The sequence below is a fragment of the Tamandua tetradactyla genome, chromosome 24 (assembly GCF_023851605.1).
Source record: "Tamandua tetradactyla isolate mTamTet1 chromosome 24, mTamTet1.pri, whole genome shotgun sequence".
Taxonomy (NCBI): domain Eukaryota; kingdom Metazoa; phylum Chordata; class Mammalia; order Pilosa; family Myrmecophagidae; genus Tamandua; species Tamandua tetradactyla.
In genome coordinates, this window is record NC_135350.1 from 4357279 (window position 1) to 4381486 (window position 24208).

At 36.7% G+C, this 24208-nt stretch overlaps 1 pseudogene; it reads right to left on the reverse strand.

Annotated features, from left to right (window-relative positions):
* Window positions 1-423: 423 nt before the first annotated feature.
* The window catches only part of LOC143668561 (small ribosomal subunit protein eS6 pseudogene), a 56255-nt pseudogene continuing 32470 nt past the window's right edge, over window positions 424-24208 (reverse strand).

Genomic DNA, 24208 nt, shown 5'->3' on the forward strand with positions numbered 1-24208 from the left:
AGGTCTGAGAAAATCTTATACTCCACATTCCCTCAATTAATAATATTATACATGATTTCATCTTTACTAATAGGATAAAAATCATATCTCATTGCTGCTTCAATTTCCAACATAATATGTACATAATTTTCATGTGTGCTTTAGCCATTTATATTTTCAACTTTGTGAATCATATCTTCCTATCCTTGCTTTGTCTATCAGTTTTTCAATTGGATTGTCTAAACTTTTGTCAAATCTAAGTGCTCAATTCTTGTATATTACAAATGATTCATTAATTCATTTGTTTGAAAATTATTTTTTTCAAGTGTACATCTCATCTACTTGCTTGCTTAATTAAACCTTTGAAATTATTATTATTATTTTAATGTCTGATCTCATTTATTCATAACTCCTAGAAAATCTTATTTTTGACCGGACTCAGACTTAGAGGTAGACGCTCTCAGAGAGGATAGCATCCATCTCTTGGCAATCTATTCCTGGCATTTTTCTTTGGTTTCTTTCATTCGCTTGGCCAAAAGTTTAGCATATTCTCCAGCCTCTTACTGATTTTTCTTACCACGCTGTTTCTTCAGGGCAATACCCTGATGTTTATGCTGCAGGACACGTGGAGTAACAAGACGCTGAATCTTGGGTGCTTTGGTCCTGGGTTTCCTACCTTCTTTGTCCAGGAGTTTTCATATAACGTACTGGCAGATATCATCTTGTCTCTTCTCTAGAGAGATTGGAAAGTTTGCAGATTCTGCTGGCTGTTTTGGGTTCCAGGTGATGAGGCACAGTAGTATCAGTCAGTCCAGGAATTTTCTTCTCTCCTTATTCTACAATAACAAATTCGAGTATATTCAGATTGTCATCCACAATGCAACCCCAAACCGATCTGCGTTTTCTTTTTTCTTCATTTCTCCTTGGTCTGTAACAGGAAGGCCCCTTAACTTAGTAAAAGGTGGACAAAGCCATGAGTCAAGACACCCTGCTTCGTGGGGAAACCTTGTTTGTCATTTCCACCACTGATTCGGACAACATAACCCTTCCCCTCTTCATGCAGAGCATCAGCAGCAACTTCTGTGGCCCTTTGCTTCTCATAAAAGGCCCGCAGTTTACGTTCATCATCCACTTCAGTGAGCTTCTGGAAGCCAGTGGCTGGGAGGGAGACGTTCAACTTCACGCAGAGGCAGCCGATCACCTCCGAGGCACCAAGATAAAGAGCTGAAATGATTACTTTCTAAACATTGAATAGACCACATTCAGGGCTTCAAGGAATAGAGCCCGTGAACACTTTTAGTGGGACTATACATTTCCAATAAAATTTTCTTTCCATTGCCTCCATTGAATGTCTTATGTTGTGGCATGAGTAGTGTTTGTGACTGGGTATTGCTTACAGTTTTTTGTAGCTTAGGTTCGGGAGCTTGTAGTGAACATATAGACACACATATACATTCATTCATGTGTGTGTGTCCATGTGTACCCACATAAGTAGGAAGATAAATAGGTACAGAGATGCTGTGCTAGGGTTCTCCAGAGTAAAACATTATAGAAGCATAGATACACAGAAATATAGGTACATGCATGAGAACATGTCTATATATACACACATGCATCCATGCATGCATCCATAAATACATTCCTCTACTTCATCCATTAAAGATGCAGCCCTGAGAAAGCAGAAGTAAATTCAAAGGGTTAAGAATGTTTTAATTTATACACTACCATAGTGATATGTAGCCTCCTTTATCATGACAAAGGCCTTTTCAGAGTTTTGTTTCCTTTATCCTTTTCTGATTCTTCCATTTTATAAGCCTTAAAAGTAAAATTAATTATTTTGTTATTGCAAGATCTTTTATTCAAAGGTTTGTGACCATTCTGTATCTAATTCTCAACTAGACTTAAAGCAGAATTCAAATCATTCATCTAGTTGATATATGCTCCATAATTCTGACACTATATACAGCACATTAAAAATGCAATCACTGCCTCTATTTTTCATTTATTATTACCAACAAGTTGTCAACCACATAGTTAACTGTATATAAGATCATTTCTGAGTCATGCATCTGTGCAAGGAGCAAAATTTATTTTGGATGAATGTTTCACAGGCACTGGCATACTAAGTATGGGCCAACACTATAACTTGCTAGTGGGTTATGTATTTGTTTTGCCTTTAAAAATCGCAGGTAACTATATACACATATGTGTGTGTGTGTGTTTCAAATTCTATATTATGCCTGCTTATGTCACTTATTTCTGTATTATGCCTGCGGATCCACTGCATTGTACACAACAGATTCCTTCTAAATATCACTTTGAAAATACTAAACCTACATATTGGTTACTGTAGATAAAACCCAAATTACTATATATTTCCAAATGGATATTAATATTGTGGGACATACTCTGTTAACTGGAATTGTCCAGACAATTGCTTCCTATTCAAAGTTAACAGAGAACCCTTTCTGTCAGGGAAAGTGTCTTAAATTATGCTTGTAAGATTTTACCAACTGATATGATAGGGAGGGAACAAATTGCCATATAGTGAGTTTATCATCACTAATTTTAGGGCCTACTGGTAAATTTGATATGTCATGTGAGTGTTTGAGTATCAATTTTTTAAGTATTTTATAGAACTCATAATGGATAGCAACTTTCTCTCTGAATTACTTCAACCTACTGTTTAAAACCAAAGCCATTATTTTGATTTGACAATTGCCTAGAAGAGTATCCTTCCCTGAGTATTGTATTTTACTTTCAGTAAACATCTGATGCTCACAATAAAAAAATGTTTCTATTTAGAAATGCACCTTTAGCATCAGAATGTGGAAACAATTCTCATGATAGTCATTTATTATCATATATAATTTTTTCCAATTAAAGTTGTTCAGTGTGTTAAAGCTACTTAAAAGTCAAGTAAAAGACTCATATATTTGCTTGAGAATCCCTGTTAGGGGATGCAAGGGTAACTCAGTGGTAGAATTCTTGCCTGCCATGTGGGAGACCTGAGTTCGATTTTCAGCCCATGCACTTTCGCAAAATAAGTAAACAAAAGAAAGAAAGCAAGCAAACAAAAAAATCAATAAATGGTGCTTCAATAACGGAATAATCACCTGGAAAAAGAATGAAATGTGACCCCAAAGTACAGTATGCAAAAAAGAACCCTCGTTCAAGTTAGGAAAATCATTCCAAATCCTTGACATGCCTAAGTGTCCAGACGGCCTCTGGCCTACCTCATTCCCTCTCTCTACCACACTCTACTGCTAGCCTCCATTTTGTTCCTGCTATAGTACAAGCTTACTGGATTTCTTCTACACTTGGATATCCTCTGCCTAGAATTCTTTGCTCTCATATCTAGAATTGTTTGGCTTATTCTTGTCATTCAACTCTCATCTCTAATGTTATTTAATTGATGAGAATGAGAGTGACTTTGACCAGACCAACTAAGGTAGATACGCTCTGTCACCACTTTATTGTTTCTCTATTTTTTCTGTCTTCATGGCATTTCTCATGATACGAAATTATGAGTCAACTTAATATTCCCATGTTTATTATTTCTTCTCTTCTATAATGTAAGTATCATGTGAGTATAATTTCAGTATATGCTATTACATAGTCTGTGGGATGAAGCAATTCCAGATAGAGTAGACACTCAACAAGTATGTGGATATAGGTGTTAATACACAGACATCATGAATTAATTAATACTTTCTTTATTATATTACATTTTTGGAACAAGGTTAATATTCTGTTTAGGTTGAATTAACTTTGAGTCTACACATTCTTTTAAATCTAAGATATTTTATTTTTCTCTTGCTTCTTGTAAAACTCCTTTCTGACATAAATCTAATATTCAGAAATCTGATAAACATTGGCCCAGGAAAGGTAAGGAGGACTAGATGGATTGGGGTTGAGAGTGGAGAAGGTATAACTTCAATATGGTAATTCTTTGTACAAGTAACAGTTGAAAGATAGATGATCTGAAAGTTTTGATGACAGCCAGAGTACATAGCTAAAGGTGTTGTCATCTGATTATTTGGAGTAAAATAAGAGGACCTTTATTGAAGACTTTTTTTTAGATTGATTTATTCAGCAGATGTGAATTGGTGGTTTGTAGGTTAAGGACTCACTGTCCACTTTCCTTGGAGGAGAGGCAGCCAAAGCCACGACTCCAAGGTATTGAAGTTCCAAAAGAGTAGTTTGAGAGTCAGGTCTATATCTAATATTCAGTGGGGAAAATGGATAGATAATCATGAATATAAGGTAAAGTTCATCATATGGACGGGATAAATATAGCTAAGAAGGGACTGTCTCTGCTTCTTGGGCACTGAGCTACCTGGACATTGAAAACTCTGGTCTTAGAGTGGCAAAACTAAATTCACAACTCCTCTACTTAAGGCTCTCTGGCACTTTAAATATTGTCTGTTTTTCTTAGAATTGACTCAATAACAGTGGGTACAGGGACTGCTTTAAAGAGGTTCTGTGAGAAGGACAGAAGCAATCCATAAATATTTTCCATGTCCTATCAATGAAACTCCTGAGTTATCCACTAGGTTTCTTTTCTTGAAATTGGATATCTTTTATATTGAATAGATAGAACCTATTATTGTTTCTGAATTTTCTTTCCTTTAGGAATAGAACTGTATTAAATTAGAATCATGATAAAATCAGCATTGTATAAGCAGTAATGTTAAGACATTCAAGAACTTTTTGAACTTTTTATTAAACAATAATTTTTACAGTTCTCTAACCTTAAAGACATATTTCTATTCCATCCATAGGAAAGTTATATCTGCATTCCCACTTTAAAGAAATAAAACTGATATCATGACTACACAGTGAAAAAATAGAGGTCAGTTTCATGCACATTATGTCTTGTCCAGATGGCCAACTATGCTTTTCAGATGAGGAAATTGAGGAAAATGGAGTATAAGTGACTTGCTTAAGTCAAAATCTGTAATGAGAAACATTGGAATTAAAATTGAGTCTGTCTATAGGCATTTTTACTATACATTATTTATTTTTACTATGCATTAGTAGACCTTAATCAAAGTCTGAGTTTCTTGACCTATAAATGGGGATTATGAATCCCTATATCAAAGTCTCTACTGAGATTTTGAATAACTTCATATTAACAAATTAATTCACAGAATTCTCAGTGACTTTCAGCTGTTATAGAAATAATCAGTGACTTTCAGCTGTTATAGAAATAATGACAGTGAAAAACATACTTTCACTGATAATGACAAGAGCAGCAGTAATTCTAAAGTATGTAGTCAGCAAAAATACATGAGATAATAAATGGCACATTTTAAAACACCTTATTTCTGAGTACACAATTGCTCATTAAACATGAATATTACAATTTTTCTTTGTAATATTTAACTAGAAAGTTGATATACAAGGGGAAGAGTAATATTGATAGTATCATGCATGTAAAATATTTTTCAAAAGTGCCCCATGATATATATTCAGTGTTGGAAGAAAATAGTTTTGCATTCTTTTATATTTTGATTATTATTATTTTTACTCTATTAGTTTTGTTTCATTGTTTGTGTTCAGTTGCAGTTTTATATAGCACCAATACGGTATAGTATACAACACAGTTTCATAGCCACTCTCTCACTGCTCTGTGACTTTGAAGGTGTGGGTCATCAGCCCTCAACACTGTGGGGAAATCTGCATTTTTTTTTACATAGGCAGGGACCAGAAAGCGAACTGGGGTCTCAGGCAGGGCAGGCCAAAACTCTGCCTGCTGAGCCACTGTGGCCCATCTGGGAAATCTGCTTTTTAAAGATTAGTTTTACTTATTTCCCATCTACCTTCCTTGATCAGGGCTCCTCACCGACCTGTCCTTCTCTCCAGGGTGGTTCCTGGTGACAGCGCATTAGAGAGAGCCAGTTGGCTCCACATTCTCTGTAGATGACTCACTCAGGCAGGGGTCTTTTGATTCCAGGTGATGTTCATTGCTCTTCCTCTCAGATATCTCTTTGTCTTTGCGGCCTGGCTGTTTATGGAAATTTGCCCTTACCTCAGGCAAGCCATCATTCTAATTCTAACCCTATCTCATTCCCCACTCAGAGGTTTCTAGTTCCCTTGAAGTTAAGGGAATTTGGGCCAATTATCCATCTTCTGTAGCTGTTTCATGCTGTCCGTGGGGTCGCAGGCCCTACCTGAGGGAGCATAGAAGTGTCTGGCGATTCTGTTGAGGGGCTGGTTGAGGGTGGGGAATGAGAGCATAGTCTCTGATGAGGAGAAGTTTGCTGTGAAGGGCTCCTAATCTGGAAGGAAAAACTGGGTGAGAAATTGTACACATGGTCTGAACACAGTAAGAATAAAATAGAGCTCAGGGTATAAAGTTTTTAGGAAAACTGTTGGTTGGGGCTTGGTACACTTTGGCAGTTTTAAAAATTTGGCTGAAATGTGCTTCTCAACTCTAGTTGAATCTGCTTAACCACCCAAATTTTATTTCCTCTTTGAGTTAACTAATTGCAAGGGCCTGGGTCATCTTTGGGAGTCATGTTTCATATTGCTAGGGATACATGTACCCCTGGAAGTCATGTCTCCTGTAAGGGGAAGGTAGTCAGTTTATTTCTAGAGTTTGGCTTAGAGAGAGACCACATCTGAGCAATAAAACACATTCAGGGAGAACTCTGAGGCAAAAACTGTAAGAAGGCTTAGCTTTGGCATTACAGAGATAAATTTTATAAGGGCAAGCCTCAAGATCAAGAGCTTGGGTTATTAAATTAGGAGCCTCTATTGCTTAAGAGAATAGAAGGAATTCTGCAGGTGGGGAAATTTGATAGTTTTATGCTTTTCTTTAGTCTTTTAAGGGACTTTGCAAATATATATATATATATTTAATTTCTTTTGCTTAAAATACTCTGGCTCTTTCTGGTCTTACACAGAAGTTAAATGCATAATATTATATTTACCTGAATCTTAACTAGATCTGCATCATTCACACATTACTGTATGAAGTAATACTGACTTTCAGAGCTGGAAAATTTTAACTCTGAGTCTTAGGTGTCACACAGATAATTAAAGTTCTAGTGAATTACAAGGTTACACAATGATCAAAGCATCTCAGAATTTAGAAATAACAGTTAACGTGAGAGTAAATTTGACTCCTCTAAGAGTTTATGCTTAAGCTTTAATTTTCATATAAGTAATTTTAAATGAATTTATTTTCAGAAATAAAAGCATTTGGACAGTTTTATGTTGGAGTCATCAACTACAATCTATAGCAGAAGTTTTTTCATGCTTCACTTCTACGCATTTATCACGGTTATGTTAATTAACAGGTAGACAAAATTTTTATACTTGCATTGCTTCTCTTTTAAAGTCCTTTTCGTTGAAGATGGAGTCTTACCTATAACTGAACACTTGTACTTTTAGAGAAGCCTCAGAGTATAGTAGTTATTTTTACAAGGTGAAAGAATAAATCCTTTGTAACAGTTTTTCTTTAAGAATGTGAAGACTTGCCTTTAAAATAAAGGATGATAAGGTCAACCAAAACATAAAATCTTTGTCTTTTATACATAGTATTCAGATGTTTAAGAAAATCTTTTATAACCATTCATTAACAGTAGACTAAAAATTTGTACTATTTTAAAAGTTCACTTTCTTAAACCTTCAACAACTTTCTGTAACCATTTAGGGCTTGTATTCAGCAATGATCATAAACAAGATTCACTTTCAGGCTAGGAATATATTAGTTCACAAAATTATCATATTGCAAGGCTGTGCTCCAAGGTAGTTGGAAATCGGTAAGGTTTCCTGCTAGAGCATTCTTAAAGATACCGGGATTATGTTGAAACCCTCGGGGCAGCACTAAGTGAACAGGGAATCTTATCACTAAGTAAGACTGAGAACCTGAATGCAGACCTGGCAGACTAGCCCTCGGATTCCTTCACCCTATACAACTAGGTTTATTTGCTTAAGGATCTTCTCCGGGATGCAAAGAGGCCTAGATCTAGTAGGGGACTTGATCTAGTAGGGGACTAGAAGCTAGCAAGGAGTAAAAAGTAGGTGGGTTTGCTAATCATAAGGTGGCCTCCAAGAAGTGAAGAAGTTCCTTCCCTAGAAGGGGGAGGAAGCATTCAAAGAGAAACTGATAGAATACTAGAATGTCTCAAAGCTTAAAAAGGAGAGGGGTAGTACTGTTTCTAATTTTGTCTTCACCATCGACTCCCTTAACTAGGAAAGTCTTAGTGCAGGTAGGAAATTGCCACCAGAGTGGCAGTTCTGGGCAGAATAGCCCCAGTGTTGATTAAAAACTTAAATCATCTTACCCGCCATGTCAAGTGTCACCTGAAGCTTCTCTAGTTTCACAGTCAGATGTGAAGTCAGCAAAACCAAAGCAGCCTCAGGTACCTCGTCTTTCTCACTTTCTATGAGAGGGGCACTAAGGCCTTTCCTGCCCCCCTCTGGGAGACAGTGCAGTTCCTGACCCAATACCCATGGTGTTGGCAATCAGGGCAAGGTTTAGTGGGTTCCAAGGTCAAGTGTTGTCTCGAGGTTTCTGACACTCTTTGCCAGTAGACCTATGCCCTACACTTGAAACAAAGCCCTAGAGGCTTGGAGCCCTGATTCAGGTGACCTCGAAGTGGCAGAGCGCTTTTAACGGCAACTGCAATAACCTGAGCCTGTCCTTTGTTCTTTTGCTTAACTCTATTTCCTTCTCCTCCTCCTCAGCATTGCCTTGATTGCTAAAGAAAGACAGTTTTTAATACAATTTTATTGAGATACATTTATACACCACCATATAATTCATGTAAAGTATATAATTAGAAGCTCACAGTATCATCATACAGTTGTTAATTCATTACCACAGTCAATTTTACAACATTTTCATTACTCCAAAAAAAGAAGCAAAAATAAAACAGGAAACCCAAAACATCCCATGCCCTTTATCTCTCCCTATTATTGCTATTATTGTCTTTATTTTATTACTCACATACCCAGACACTTGAAAAGAGGGTGTCAGTCACAAGGTTTTTATCATCACAGGATCACATGAGAAAAGCTATGTACATATATAATAATTATAAAAGATTAATAATTATTATAATCATTATAAAAGATAAGACTAATTTTAGACTAGAGTTCTAAAATTTCAGGTATTTCCTTCTAGCTATTCTAATACACTAGAAACTGAAATAAAATATGTATATAAAGAATCAACAGTCATAACGATTTTTTAAATCCTTATTTCTCAGTTACACCTCCTCCCTCTCATACGATCTGTGCCATTTGAATCTGTTGTGTACCCCAGAAAAGCTGAATTCTTTAATCCTCACTCAGTATTTCTGGGTGAGAGCTTTTTAGTTGTTTCCATGGGGATGTATCTCCACCCATTCAAGGTGGGTTTGCTTACTGATGCCCTTTAAGAGGGAACTACTTTAGAAAAAGTTTGAGAGCCACAAGAACCGACACAGCCAGCAGAATGGAAAGAGTTCTGAGTCAGGCATTGGAGGAGCCTGAGGAGAAAGCAAGCAGACATTGCCACGTGCCTTTCCAGTTCAGAAAGAAACCTTGAAACCTTGAACATCATTGGCCCTCTTGAACCAAGGTATATTTCTCTGGATGCCTTACCTTGGACATTTTCATAGCCTTGACTTAATTTGGACATTTTCACACCCTTAATAAATTCCTCTTTTTAAAAGCCATTCCATTTTTGTATATCACATTCTGGTAGCTTGCAAACTACAACAGATTTTGGTACCAGAGAAGTGCAGTGTTGCTGCAGTATGTAAATAAAAAACATGCTAGAACAGCTTTTTAAATAGTTAGGGAGATGTTGCTTTCTGTAGAAACAGAGCTCGAAAGATATTAAGGAATGATGAGAAAAAAAGAAAGGAAGAAAGAAAGAAAGACACAGACGGGCTCAGGGGGTCTGAAGCTTGAGTTTACTTCAGACAGACTTCAGACAACTTTATTTTCAACCAGATCTTAGTTATATACCACAGGATGTCAATAGATATGCAGGCATTTCCTGAGGGTGCAAGATTCTTATCTCACAGTGTCCTTCATACTTAACATAACTGTTTTGGGTAAACATTCTCTTCCTCCCAGACTGCTCTACATAACAATCGCCACAGTTTACCGCTGCCATCCCGAGGCCAGCAGCTTGCAACAAATTCTGTAGGTCTTGCTTTAAACTCTTGGCTTCTACAGGGAGAAGCTTCTGGAAGAGTTGTGAGGAGCTTGACAGAGAAGGCCTAGAATGCTTTGAAGAGAGTGTTGGCAGAAATGTGGACTCTAAAGGCTTTGGACAAATGATGCATGTGTTATTGCAAACTGGAAGGAAGGTGATCCTTGTTTTAAAATGGCAAAGAATCTAGCAAAACTGACCATTGGTTTTAGATGGAAGGCAGATTTTGAAAGCCATGAATTTGGATATTTAGCAGAAGAGATTTCCAAATTAAATGTGGAAACTGCAGCCTGGTTTCTCCTTGCAGTTTATAGCAAAATATGATAGGAAAGACATAAGTTGAGCACTGAACTCTTAGGTGCAAAGAAACCAGAAATTGATGGCCTGGAAAATTCTGCACTTCCAGAAAGGGGCACCTTAGAGAATAATGCCAGTCAGTCATTTCAGAAAAAGCCAGGATTGGCAATAGAGTTATACAGGAAGGACTTGTGGAAAGTACTTTTGTCCAATGGATATAATCCAAGCCTATTGAATAGAAACCAGTATGAGAGTTGTGGGATCTGTGTAAATGAAACCCCTGCCAGTCTGGACTAAGTGGGGCACAAAAGGACACACTGGAGGAAAAATAACTTCAGAGGCAGAACTATGGAAGCTAAGGTCAGAAGTTAAGAAATCTTGGGCCAGGAGAGCAGACCCACCCAAGCACTTGGAAAGGGTGAGTTTGCCCCAAAGGCAGAGGATGGGCCTTCCACATAATTGACGCAGAAGACTTGCACCACCTCAGGCCTAGGAGAGGGTAAAGCACATTCCTTGGGGATTGGGGATAGCCTGGCTGCCATCACTTTGTTCTGGAGGGAATGAGCATGTGCCATAGAGAGAGCAGAGAGCCCAGGTACAGCACTGATGCTTGGAGAGAGTGGACCCAAGAAAAGTGGTCTCCCCCAAGGTTATATTTGGAGAGAGGTTGCCACTGCATAGGCCCTTGTATAGGGTGGGACTGCCATTTTCTAAAGCCCCAAAGATAAATTACTCTCAGACTTTGAAATCTAATGGAGTTTGCCCTAGGGGTTTTCAAAACCGCTTGGGTCCTATGAACCTGAGTCCCATCCAATTTCTCCCTATGGAAATGGGAATGCATGCTATGACTGTCCCTCCTTTGTATGTTGACAGCAAATAACTTGCTCTGAGTTTTACAGGTCCAGAGCCAGAGGAGAATTTTGCCTTAGGACAAACCATGCCTGTAGCGGATTTTGATGAGATATCGTTTCTGACTTTATATTGTATTTGTATTGTAACTTAAATGGTTTAAGGCTTACTGATATTGCTATGTAATGAACAAATTTTACATTTGAAAAGAACATGCTTTCTGTGGGTCTAAAGGGTGGAATGTGCTGATTTGGATCTGTTGTGTACCCCAGAAAAGGCAAGTTCTTTAATCCTCATTCAATATTGTTGAGTGGGAGATTTTTTTTGTTGTTTCCATGGAGATGTGATCCACCCAATTGTGGGTGGTAACTTGATGAGATGGTTTCCATGGAGATGTGTCTCCACCCATTCAAGATGGGGTTGCTTTCTGGAGCCTTTTAAGAGGGAACCATTTTGGAAAAATCTTAAGAGTCAACAGAATGGTCAGAGCCCAGGGAAGCTGTTGGAGGAGCCTGAAGAGAAAGCTAGCAGATGTTGCCATGTGCCTTTTCAGTTGAGACAGAAACCCTGAACATCATGAGCCTTCTTGAGCCAAGGTAGCTCCCCCTGGATGCTTAGACATTTTCATAGCTTTGCCTTAATTTGGATATTTTCACAGCCTTAGAACTATAAACTTGCAACTTAATAAATTCCCCTTTATAACAGCCATTCCAATTTTGGTATATTGTATTCTAGCAGTTTGCAAACCAGAATATGATCACTCTTTCAATATCCGGGGATCTCTGGGCAATGACCATTTTAACTTCTTCTCGCTAAAAAAGGGTGTTGACCTTATGTGGTAGAGGAATGAAACTGGTTGATGTTCTTGGGGAGACAGATACCTTTGGGATTCAGGCCTTATCTGGCCTAAGAACAATCTGGAGGTCTAAAGTCTTTGAAAACATATGTATTTATTATAAAATCTTTTACAGAGTCTTAGATAAGACTAAAATTTTAGATAAAGCCCAGGGTATTCCTTAGGATTTTCAGAAATAGTGTTTATTGGAGCTTGGTGTACTGTGGGAATTTGCAATATTTGGTTGAACATCCTGCATAAGATAACCTTGAGAATGACCTCTTAACTATCTGGGAAATCTCTTAGACATTGAAACTTTATTTATTTATTTTATTTCTTTTACCCCTTTTGGTCAAGAAGTTATACTCAATCCCATGAATCCAGGGCCAGGTTCATCACTGAGAATCATGTCCCACGTTAACAGGAAGATTTTCACCCCTGGAAGCCACTTCCCACATAGGGAGGCAGGTAGTGAGTTTATTTGCAGATTTTAGAGAATGAGAAGCCACATCTGGGCAGCAATAGAGGTTCTCTGTGGGTCACTCTTAGGCAAAATCACAAGTAGGCTTAGCTTTGTAATTGCAGAACTAATTTTCATAAGGGCAAGACTCAAGTTTGAGGGTTTGGCTTATTAAATTGGGAGCACCTAATGCTTGGGAGAAAATGTTGGGAAATTTAATAGTTCCACTTTTTTCATCAGTCCCTCAAGACAACGTTGCAATTAAAAAAAAAAATCTTTCAGGAATACTCTTGAATATAACAGGGTATTACATTACCCTGTACAGGAAGCAAGATCTCATTCACTTTTCTAGGTTCCATGTAAATATGTTGCTTAAATAAACTAACTAGACAGGTTAAATTAGACAGTGTGCTACAGAAAATTTAAGTTTTGGACTACATAAACCTTCTTTCCTTTCTCTTATACAGAAGTTGAACTAAAAGACAGATCATCTTTTACCCAGTATTCTGAATTACCTTTGTCCTAATCAAGTCCATTTCATTCATATCTCTAAATGAAGTCTGATCTCTTTCTCATCTTTAACAGTAGCTTATGGAATAATGCTGACATTCAGAGCTGCAGAATTCTCTGAGTGTCAGGTGTTACACAGATAGCCAAAGTTCTGTGGAACTATCAGGTTATTCTGAAACAGCACAAAATCTCAGAATTTAGAACTAACAGTTAAAACTCAGGAATAGATATGACTGCTGCATAAGCTAGTACTCTCAGAAACTTTACTTTGAGTCTTATTGAGAATTCTGTATTGCTTAATCATTGACTGACCAATGTATGCCAACTTTCTATCCCCTGATAACCAATGCTCGGAAATTCGATTCTCAGATTTTGTTCATTATAGTTTATATTAGCGACACCATAAAATATCTTTTCTTTTGTTTCTTGCTTATTTCACTTGACATAATGTCCTCAAGTGTCATCCACCTAGTTGCATGCTTCACGACTTCATTCCTTCATGCAGCCATTCAATATTCCACTGTATGCATGCCCAATAATTTGCCCTTCTGTTCACCAGTTGATGTACCCTTAGGCCACCTCCATCTCTTGCAAATTTTAAATAAAATGATGCCATAAAATAGACAGTGTGCAAATGTCTATTCATGCCCTTGTTTTAAGTTCTTCCAAGTATATATCCAGTAATGGGTTGCAGGATCATATGACAACCCTTTACTTAGTCTCCTTAAGAACCAGCATACTACTCCCTAGAGGGGCTGCACCATTTTACTTCCATGTCAACGGCTAATAGGTATATTTCTCTCTCCATTTTTTATCCAACATTTATATCTTTCTGATTAGTTTTTAAACAGTTTTATTCACAGACCATATAATCCATCCCAGGTGTACTATCAATGGCTCCTGTTATACATACTGCTATGCATTCACCAACACAATCTATATGAGAACATTTCCATTTCATCTAGAAAGAAAGAAGAGGAGGGGAAAAAAAAGAAACAAAAACAAGAATCACATACCCCTCCTTTATACACCCCTTCTTATTGACATTTAATTTTTAACTTTTTTAAATTTAACATTCAACTTTGACATTTGCCTTTATTACAGTTAATGGAAGCATATTACAATATTATTGTTAACTATGGACCCTAGTTTGCATTAGTTCTATTTTTTCCATATACCATCCCATTTTTAACACCTTGCAATGATGACATTCTTTGTTCTCCCTCATGTACAATCTTCATTATATTTGCACATTTAATCATTTTCAACTCTAGGTTTTGCTAAGTTATATAGCTCCAGTTCTTAATTCTCTATCTTTCCTTCTGGTGTCATAAATGGCACCAGCCTTCTACTTTCAACCATGCACACACTCAGCTTTGTTCATTACACTTATAATTTTGTGCTACCATCACACAGTATTGTGCTAACAATTTCTGAATCTTTACAATCAACCTTGTTAAACAAGGTTCTGTACAGTTTCAGCATAAAAAAATGCCCAATCTCTATCCTCCTATCTCCTGATAATTTGTGTTCTCAGCATTAACACTCAGAGTTTCCTCATTATAGTTAGTTTAAATTAGTGAGACTGTACACTGTTTGTGCTTTTGTTTCTGACTTATTTTGCTCAACATAATGTCCTCAAGGTTTGTCCATGTTATTCATATGTCATGACTTTATTTTTTCTTATGCTGTGTATTATTCCATCGTATGTATATACCATAGTTTATCTACTCATCCATTTATGTACATTTGTACTGATTTCATTTCTTAGCAATCGTTAATAATGCTGTTATAAACATCAGTTTGCAATATCTGTTCATGTCCCTCCTTTCAGTTCTTCCAAGAATATACCTAATAATGGGATTGCTGGGTCATGACAGCAATTCTCTAGTTAGCTTCCTAAGGAACCACCAAACTGCCTTCCAGAACAGCTGCAAGAAAAGGCAGTTTTAACAGGTTATTAGTGTGAGTTTGTGGGCACATGAAAAGTTTTGCAGCTTTCTTTGAATGTCAGGGGCAGACTGAAATGGGTGCAGACAAAATCTGGTCTTCCTGGGAATTCTGGTTTACATTAGGATTCTTCTTTAGGACTTCCACTAACTTCCCCGGGAACAGAGCTGAGTTTTTCTCTTTTTCCCAAGTGATCTCCTTCAGTTTATTACAATTAACTGGGTTGGTGGTACATTTTCTCATGATTTTTAGCACACACATTTTAAAAGGGGATCATTAAGATCTTCTTTTCTAATAGATGTTGAGACATGGACCTCATACAAGTGACAAAACCTCCTCTGGGTCTTGTTGTGATTGAGAACTGTAAACATCTAGGCAAAGGGAATTTCTGACTACTTTCCCTGTCCTTTACATACTGGAGGAAAGTATTCTAATTGAGAGTCCCACTGGAGGGCTATGCTTCCCCATTTTATAGCTTATATCGACAGCTGGCATTTCCTGTTTTTTTTTTGAAGAAGTTAATAGAGGAGCCTTACTAGTTCCTTTGTGACCACGTGTTGTCCCAGTGCACATGAGAGCTGGACATTTCCCCCTCTGCCAGCTCAATATCTTGGGGACATGGGAGAACAGCTTGCAGGTATCCCTGGGAACTTTTCCTGAGAGATATTTGTACCTACAGTTTCCTGGGCCTTGCCCAGAAGAATTCCAGGGCAACACCAAGAAGTTAGCATTTCAAGGATAATTATCATCACTGGATCATTATACAATATTCCTTTTTACTTCCATATATATTAGAGTAGACAGAGGGATGTAACTGAAATCCCTGAACTGTAATCCAGCTGCCTAGATTGCTGATAATGAGTGTATAGCCTCTCTCTTGTGCCCTTGTGATTGGGAAACCCTTGTGACTAAACTTCACCTGTACCCAAGTTATCTGGTTTGTTTTATTTTGTTTTATTTTCACATGGGCAGGCATCAAGAATCGAACCCGGGTTTCCGGCATAACAGGCAAAAACTCTGCCATTGAGTCACCATTGCTGGCCCTGATTTTTTGACTTTAGAGTCTCTTATGATCCCTAAAAACAGCTGCTAATGTTTATTAATGAAGGGTCTTGAGTCAATCCAGAACTAACCCACCCCAAGTCCAAAGTTATCTTGATAACCAAACATGGATCTAGCGAACTGGTCTCGCCTGACCTGCACAGTAACTTAGATTTTAACATGTAAGTCACCTATACCTCAATATAATACTAAAAATCATGCCAATAATAATACTGAGGCCGCCATTTTCTCCCGTACATTGTGTCAACCAGTCATATAATGAGTCTTTGCATGCTCAATAATTAGACTGCCTCTAATTACATCATCTGGAGAAATTGTGCTCATTGCACATCTTTTAATATTATAAAACTATCAGAATTGCTGTAGTTCAGGGAGACATATTTTTAAGCCAATGGGCCCATCTGTTCTGCTGCCTGCCTAGCAGTAAGCCCTTTGTCTCTTTGAAATCCTGGTTTCTCAGGAATTGGTCATTTGAGCACATCAGGCAAAGAATCCACTGACTTGGTCTGATAACAGTTCTGTCAAGGAGTCCTTCCTTTCTGCTGCCCCAATCTCTTGGTAAATGGGGAGTGCATTCACGAGGCATCCTCAGGACCTATCACCAGGCAGCCCTGGGACATTCTTCTCAGGGACTTGTCTAAACCTACACTCCCAAGGTGGGGAGCACAGCATAACATAGATCAAACAGGCAGAAAATTTATTAAGTACAGTGTAGGAGGAACATGCAGGCACTCTCAGAAAGAAAAGAGAGGTGAGAGATGAAAGGCTAAAATATATATGTAATTTAATAGATGATACTTCACTATTAGTTAAGTCATTGCCTAGCTTAAAAATGCATACATGCCAAATAGTGGTACCAGACAATATGTGAAAATTACCCAATTTAAAGTTTAACAAAATTTTACCTTTAAAATAAGCAAGACTATCTGGCCTGGGGTGGGGGGGAGCGGGGATTGTTTTATAAAACCTGTTTGCATTATGTGAAATAAATTATCACAGACTGTAAAATACCAATCCTTAACATTATAATTATTTTTGTCTGTTATTCAATAGAGCAACTGGAAAAATACTTCAATGGAACTTTTTCAGTGGGAATGTCTTGACAGCTATCTCTAAAACCTTATGGACATTCAAAGTTTAGCTTAGTATGAGTCTAGCCAAGGAATGAGAATGTGTTGTTTAATATCAACTTGGAATTAATTAGAATTCAATACCTGCTAGTCATTCAACTTCATATCTGGTAGTCTTTAATTCAACTACATTTCCCACATTCTGATATGGGTTCTAGTTCATTCGCTGTGGTCAAGGAGTTTTCTGTCTAAAACAGAAATAAAGTAATCTGCAAGTTATTAGAGGTGTTAAAAATTAGAGTTTATAATATATGATAGCAGTCTAGAAAAGTTTCTTGCCAGAACAACCTGAACCCTAAAGAAATAAAGTTGGCCCAGAAGCACATTCTAGTTCTATAATGGCAAATTGTGCAGTATGTGTTTTTGATACTTAACACAAAAGTGGAGTATGTAGAATAAATCTAAACTCCAAATAAAGAGAAATAAGTAATTCAATAAGATATATGGGATTGATTAATTGAAATAGAATTATACAGAGTGACCCATTATCTTGGAAGTGAGAATTCATTTCAAAATTAAACAGAAATATATATATATATATATATATAAATTTTTTTTTTGGTGGGGTGCATGATCCAGCAAACAAACCCAGTCTCCTGTATGGAGGGCGAGCATTCTATCACTGAACCTCCCACGCACCCTAGAAATATTAATACATTTTTACACCTTAAAATTTTATTAAGCATGGCAACATTTGCTCATAATGATGTTTAGCTCTCTGACTTTCCTCATTAATGAGTTCTACAATTTTCGGATACATTGAGAGAAAAGGAAGTTCATAGCTTGAAATCACAGAGTAAAGAAAATCAAGGTGTGGGTGAATCTTGCAGTGGGAAGGATTTTATGCACTTAATACTCAAATAAAATATCAATTGGAAAATGAAAATTTAGCAAAGAAAATGGGCTTCGTGATCCAAACAACTCATTTCATTAATTTTCCGATTATTTTATTTGTTGCTTGGATATCATATTCAGCATTTGTTTTTAATTCTATTATCTTTAAGCAAAAACTGAAATGAAAATAATTCAAAACAATGATGCTTATACATTATCCTTTAAAAACACCTTTTCAGACAAAAAATATTTCCACATGAATGAAATGCCCAGAAATGCTCTTGACTTTTTATAACATCTATTTGCTTCTTCATATCTGGTGTTTTCATTATTTTTTTCCTAGACTCTTTTGTCTTTCTGAATCCCAGCTGAGAAGTTAAAATGTTTTCTGGTATAAAAAGTTGCTCAGGACAGGCTGATAGGTGATTCAAATGAGTATGCTGAATAAATTAATGAAAATCAGTACTCTCATATAAGATACTAAAAGCATTCAAAACCTCAGGAATGACATTAGTAATTAACAAAATCACGTATCTTTTCAGATTCTTGCACTGCTTTTCTTAGTTGTATTTCTCATTCATATTATTCATTTACTGCCCTTTAGACATGCTTGAGACTTGCTCCCCAGTGTTGTGTCATCTCCTCTCTCTTAACAACTCTGTCAAACAATTCAGCAAGCACTGCAAGATTGTGAAGGTTTTAAGGAAGATAATTTTTTTCCATACCTGTCGGTGAAATTAGAGGCAAGGAAGGTGTGCTGGTTTGAAATGATGTATGTACCCTAGAAAGCCATGTTTTAATCCTAATCCCATTTTGTAAAGGCAGCCATTTCTGCTAATCCTTATTTAGCATTATATGTTTGAAACTGTAGTTAGATCATCTCCCTGAAGATTTGATTTAATCAAGAGTGGTTGCTAAACTGGGTTAGATGACAACATGTCTCCACCCATTTGGGTGGGTCTTGATCCATTTGGGTGGATTCCTATAAAAGAGGAAACATTTTGGAGAAAGATTCAGAGAGAGCAGAGCAGAATGGCATAGCCACAAGAAGCAGAGTCTACCAGCCAGTAAGTTTTGAAGATGAAGAAGGAAAATGCCTCCTGGGAAACTTCATGAAACAGAATGCCAAGAGAGGAAACTAGCAGATGAAGCCATATTCACCATTACCTCTCCAGATGAGAGAGAAACTGAGTATGTTTGCCACATGTCTTTCAACTTGAGAGAGAAATCTTGAACTTCCTTGGTCTTCTTGAACCAAGGTATCTCTCTGTGGATTCCTTAGATTGGACATTTCTATAGACTTTTAACTGGGACATTTTCTTGGCCTTAGAACTAACTAGCAACTTATTAAATTCCCCCTTTTAAAAGCCATTTCTGGCAAATTGCATTCCAGTAGCTAGCAAACTAGAATGGAAGGACAGCTCAACAGTGTTTAAGAAAGCACTCCTGTAATGTTAACTGAGAAATGGAAGACAACTTTCTATGAGGAATCAAATAAATCACGTCGCAGTTGCTTAGGATTCTCTGCCAACAAAACCATATTTTTTCCTATTAATATTTTATCTCTTTCAACAGGCTAAGTCTCAAACAGAAGTACACATTTTACTTTTTTTCTTATAACTATGTAATTCCAACAGTGGTAATCATTGATCCTGTCACGTGGAACAGTGATTATGTAGATGCTTCAGTACAATACAAAGGAACGAAGTATTAATATTAACTTGAATCACTCACTGTCTCTCTCTAACACACACACACATTCTTTCTCTTTAGTCACTAGAGATTGTTGAGGACACTGGTGATGGCTGATTTAATTTTCTGTTTCTGGCATGTAATTAAATAGGAATTTGTGTGTATTAAAGTGCTCAATAAATAATGACTAATTTACTGCTGAACTTTAAGTTGCTTAAAGTAGGTTTAATTAATTTTTTAATGATTGCATCTAATCTTTAGTAAATGGACTCAACCTAGAACTATTAGAATCAGCAGTGCCTTATTGACAAATTGTAGTGCCCTGTTCTAGTTTGCTAGATGCCAAAATGCAATATACCAGAAACGGAATGGCTTTTAAAAAGGGGAATTTAATAAGTTGCTAGTTTACAATTCTAAGGTTGAGTACATGTTCCAGTTAAAACAAGTCTATATAAACGTCCAATCAAAGGCATCTAGGGAAAGATACCTTGGTTCAAGAAGGCCGATGAAGTTCAAGGTTTCTCTTTCAAGTGAGAAAGCACATGGTGAACACAGTCAGGGTTCTCTCTTGGCTGGAAAGGGAACATGACATCATCTGTTACCTTTCTCTCCTGGCTTCCTGTTTGATGAAGCTCTCCGGGAGGTATTTTCCTTCTTCATCTCCAAAGCTTGCTGGCTGGTGGACCCTCTGCTTCTCATGGCTATGTCATTCTGTTCTGCTCTCTCTGAATCTCTTTCATTCTCCAAAATGTCTCCTGTTTTATAGAATTCCAGTAAACTAATCAAGACCCACTGTCATGGGTGGAGACACGACTCCACCTAATTCAATTTAACAACCACTCGTGATTGAGTCACATCTCCAGGGAGATGATCTAATTACAGTTTCAAACATACAGTACTGAACAGGGATTAGAAGAAACAGCTGCTTTTACAAAATGGGATTAGGATTAAAACATGGCTCTTCTAGGGTACATACATCGTTTCAAACTGGCACATGCCCAAAAGATGCCATAGTAGATATTTATCCATAACTCATGTGTTCAATATACATATTTCATAAATTAATAAGTCCAGTGGAAAAAAAGGGAAGGTTTTTTTCTGGTATTACGTGAAAGAATTTCTGTGCTTTGCCATCCAGGCCAAGTGGACTGTGGGAAAATAAAAGAACTAGAGCAGCCAAGTCCTTGATTGTGTTATCATTGCCCCAGTGACAAAATCCAGAGCAAAAAGGCTGAAACTGTATACTCCTGCTCATCATAGGCCCAAGCATGAGTTGTTGCATAAAATAACTCCTCTGGAAAATATACATGCCTAAATTAAAGTCTACATTGGTGATACATTTCTGGGTTAACCATCAAGAGATGTCAATAAATTCACGTCATAGTCATATGACACTTAATTAACAATAACCTTGTATTAGCAAATTAAATTCTTATTTGGACAATCTAATTGGAAGTGATTCCATGGTATCTTCATTTATTTCACTGGCAATGTTTTCAAATATTTCATTAGTTTCTGCTGTCTAAAGTCATAGCAACTGTCTTTAAAACAGCAATAACCACAAAACCCTAGAATGCCATAGATGCCTATAATAGTATTTCCTTTGTAGATCTGTTTAGATATTATCCACTTATATGAGTTATTCTATATTTTATCAGATCTCTAAACAATTTCAAGTTCAGTTCATAAATTTAAAATAACTGAAAGGATATATAAATGACTAGTGATGCTAGAAGTATAAAAAAGGGTAATAATTTCTCAATAATTCCTGTTAGATACTAGATCTATAAGAAAGACCTTTAATATGAAATTAAAGTAATTTCATATTCTAATTCAACTAAACAGCCAGTGCTTTCTTCTTATCCAATGCAGTTAAAAGAAACAAACAAACTAAAACAACAATAATTACTACCACTAAGGAAGAAATAAGAACTGATATTTAAGCATAGTCCAATGGCTATTGAAGCTAAAATATATTAACTCTTTTCCAGTATTAGTTCATATTGACCAGACTCTGGGTTGTTTAAATGTCTTTATGGAATCAGCAAAAATCCATGAATAAATGAGATCTTTTGCTAACAATAATAAATATTAGAGATAAAATAAAATTTCATAGTTGCATCTGAAATTAAATAATTTTGTAAAACTAAAAATTGGAGCAGATATTAAACTTTCATAGATGTTTGAAATATTTTACCTAGGAAAATCCTGATTTTACTTTTTCATATGATGCATATTTTTCCATTTTATCCGTTGCCAGGTTAGTAAATGATCAAAAAGAAAATTGGAATTGGGCAATTTCTTCCAATTCTGTTCATTACTTGCATAGTATTATGCTACATTCAAAGTATCAATAAAAGAATTTCCCTATTTTCTCTGTGAGGAAATGGTGAGATTTTATGCTGTAAATTGGATGTCCAGATATTTAGACAGATTCGAAAAATGTTGAAGTGATGGTTGAAATTGGAGAACAGATGATAATCCTGTAGTACCAGGAAGGCACAATGAAGTTAAGTCCTCAATTAATTACAGTGGCAATACATTTAAAGCAATGTGATTTCATCCAGGCATATCCAGCAGTCAGATCAGAATAGGAAAGGTATAATAATTTAACTTTTGGAGTTTCCAAAGACAAAGAAAGATGATAGAGAAAAGGAGATGAGCTTTTATATAAGAATTGCCATGATGCTTAAGTTGGGCAGCTGACAGGATAAACCAAAAAGGAAGATGATTAAAATCAAAAGAAAACAAAAGAATTCTTGGGGGCCACAGGACCAAAGTCTCAATAATGCCAAAAAAAAAAAAAAAAAAGAGAGAGAGAGAGAGATACAAAGGAATAACTGAATGAGAATGAGAAGACTGACCTAAAATATGGAATATTTGAACTTGAGATTTCAAAGACTTAAGAAATGAATGCTATTAAAAGGAACAGAGTGTGTCCTTGAGAAAGGACATGGAATGAAACTCAATGGATATGAATGTACCAGACAACTAAGAAGCTAGATGATGTTGGATATTTGAGATGGAATAGGAAATAAGCAAAGTTCTTCAAAATGACAGAAAGGTCTATCTAGGTTATAAAATCAACTATGTGAATGTACATTTACTTGAAAACAATGAAAAGATGAAGAGAAGGCTATAGCTGATTGACTTTACCTTCAGCAAAACAAGTTGATTTTAGAAAAATAAGGGGCAGGAAATCAAGAAGGAGCATTAAACAGAATATCAAGCAAGTCAAGGTCCTCGCCATCCTGTCTTTGGGGGTATAAAATATGGAAGAATGGACAGCCTTCACCTAAGAGAAAAGTAAAGGAATATTCCAGTTTCAGTTACAGGAAGAAGAAGAGGGAACACGGAAGGGAGAATTTATGAATGAGAATAAGTTTTCCAAGAAACAGAGGTTCCAGAACTTGCAAGAAAATGATTTGAGAGTAGAAAAGGGGAGTTGGGGTGAGAGGAAAGGAATTACATGTCCACAAGGGGATGACAGTGTGGGAGAGGATACAGAACAAGAGGATCTCACCTTGGGGAGCACATGTAATTGGAATACAAAACCTGGTAGTTTATCTGGTCCCGGCATTTATTAAAGCATTAGCCTAAACAGTACCCAGGTGCATTAGAGCACACAAGGACATTCTCTGATGGGTATTTAGACTCTAATGGTTGTGGGATTCCATCCTACCTGGAAGGACTGTGGTTTGGATTCATTGCTTTTTCTAGACATGATATGGTTCCCTTGGAAGAGACTCAGCATTCACCCCTGCTGGTTGGACCAGCTCTGCTCACCCCAACAGAGCAGAACTTCTGCACAAATTACTGCACAGAGAAGCAGAGATTGAGACCTTGTGCTCAGTGGAAAGTACTCATTCTAGAGAAGAGAAAGAGTACATGGGAACCAGCCATGGCTCTTCGCAGATTAAATATCAGATAAATCACCTCCCCTACTTCGGGTCAAAGTGGGTGATAGAGAAAAGAGAGTCTGAGAACCTGCTTAGGGAAAATCATATGAAAACTTGAGTGGGGAAAATATGTTTCTAATATCACAATTAGAAATAGTTAAGAAAAGAAACTGTTACAGGCATTTTTCACTAAAGATTCTCATGAAGACATATGTTAAGGAAATTTTAAATTTCAAACAAACAATTGTAAGCATTCCCCTCCTCCTCCTCCAAAAAGGTACTATATGAGAAAAGCAAATCAGTCTGCCATAAAGCTATCTCCAAAACCTATATGTAAGAAAGCATTGGAATAATATGTATTGATCAAAGGAGAGAACATTTTCCATCTAAAATTTCCCCATAAATCCGAGTTTTATTTTAGGCATAAAGCCACTAAGAAAATAAGTAAAAGTTTCATATACATTAAAGATAAACATAAAACCCAAATGCTCTTATTTAAAAAACCTAATGGATTAATCATAATTACTGACAAAAGCATAGGTGTCCTTTACA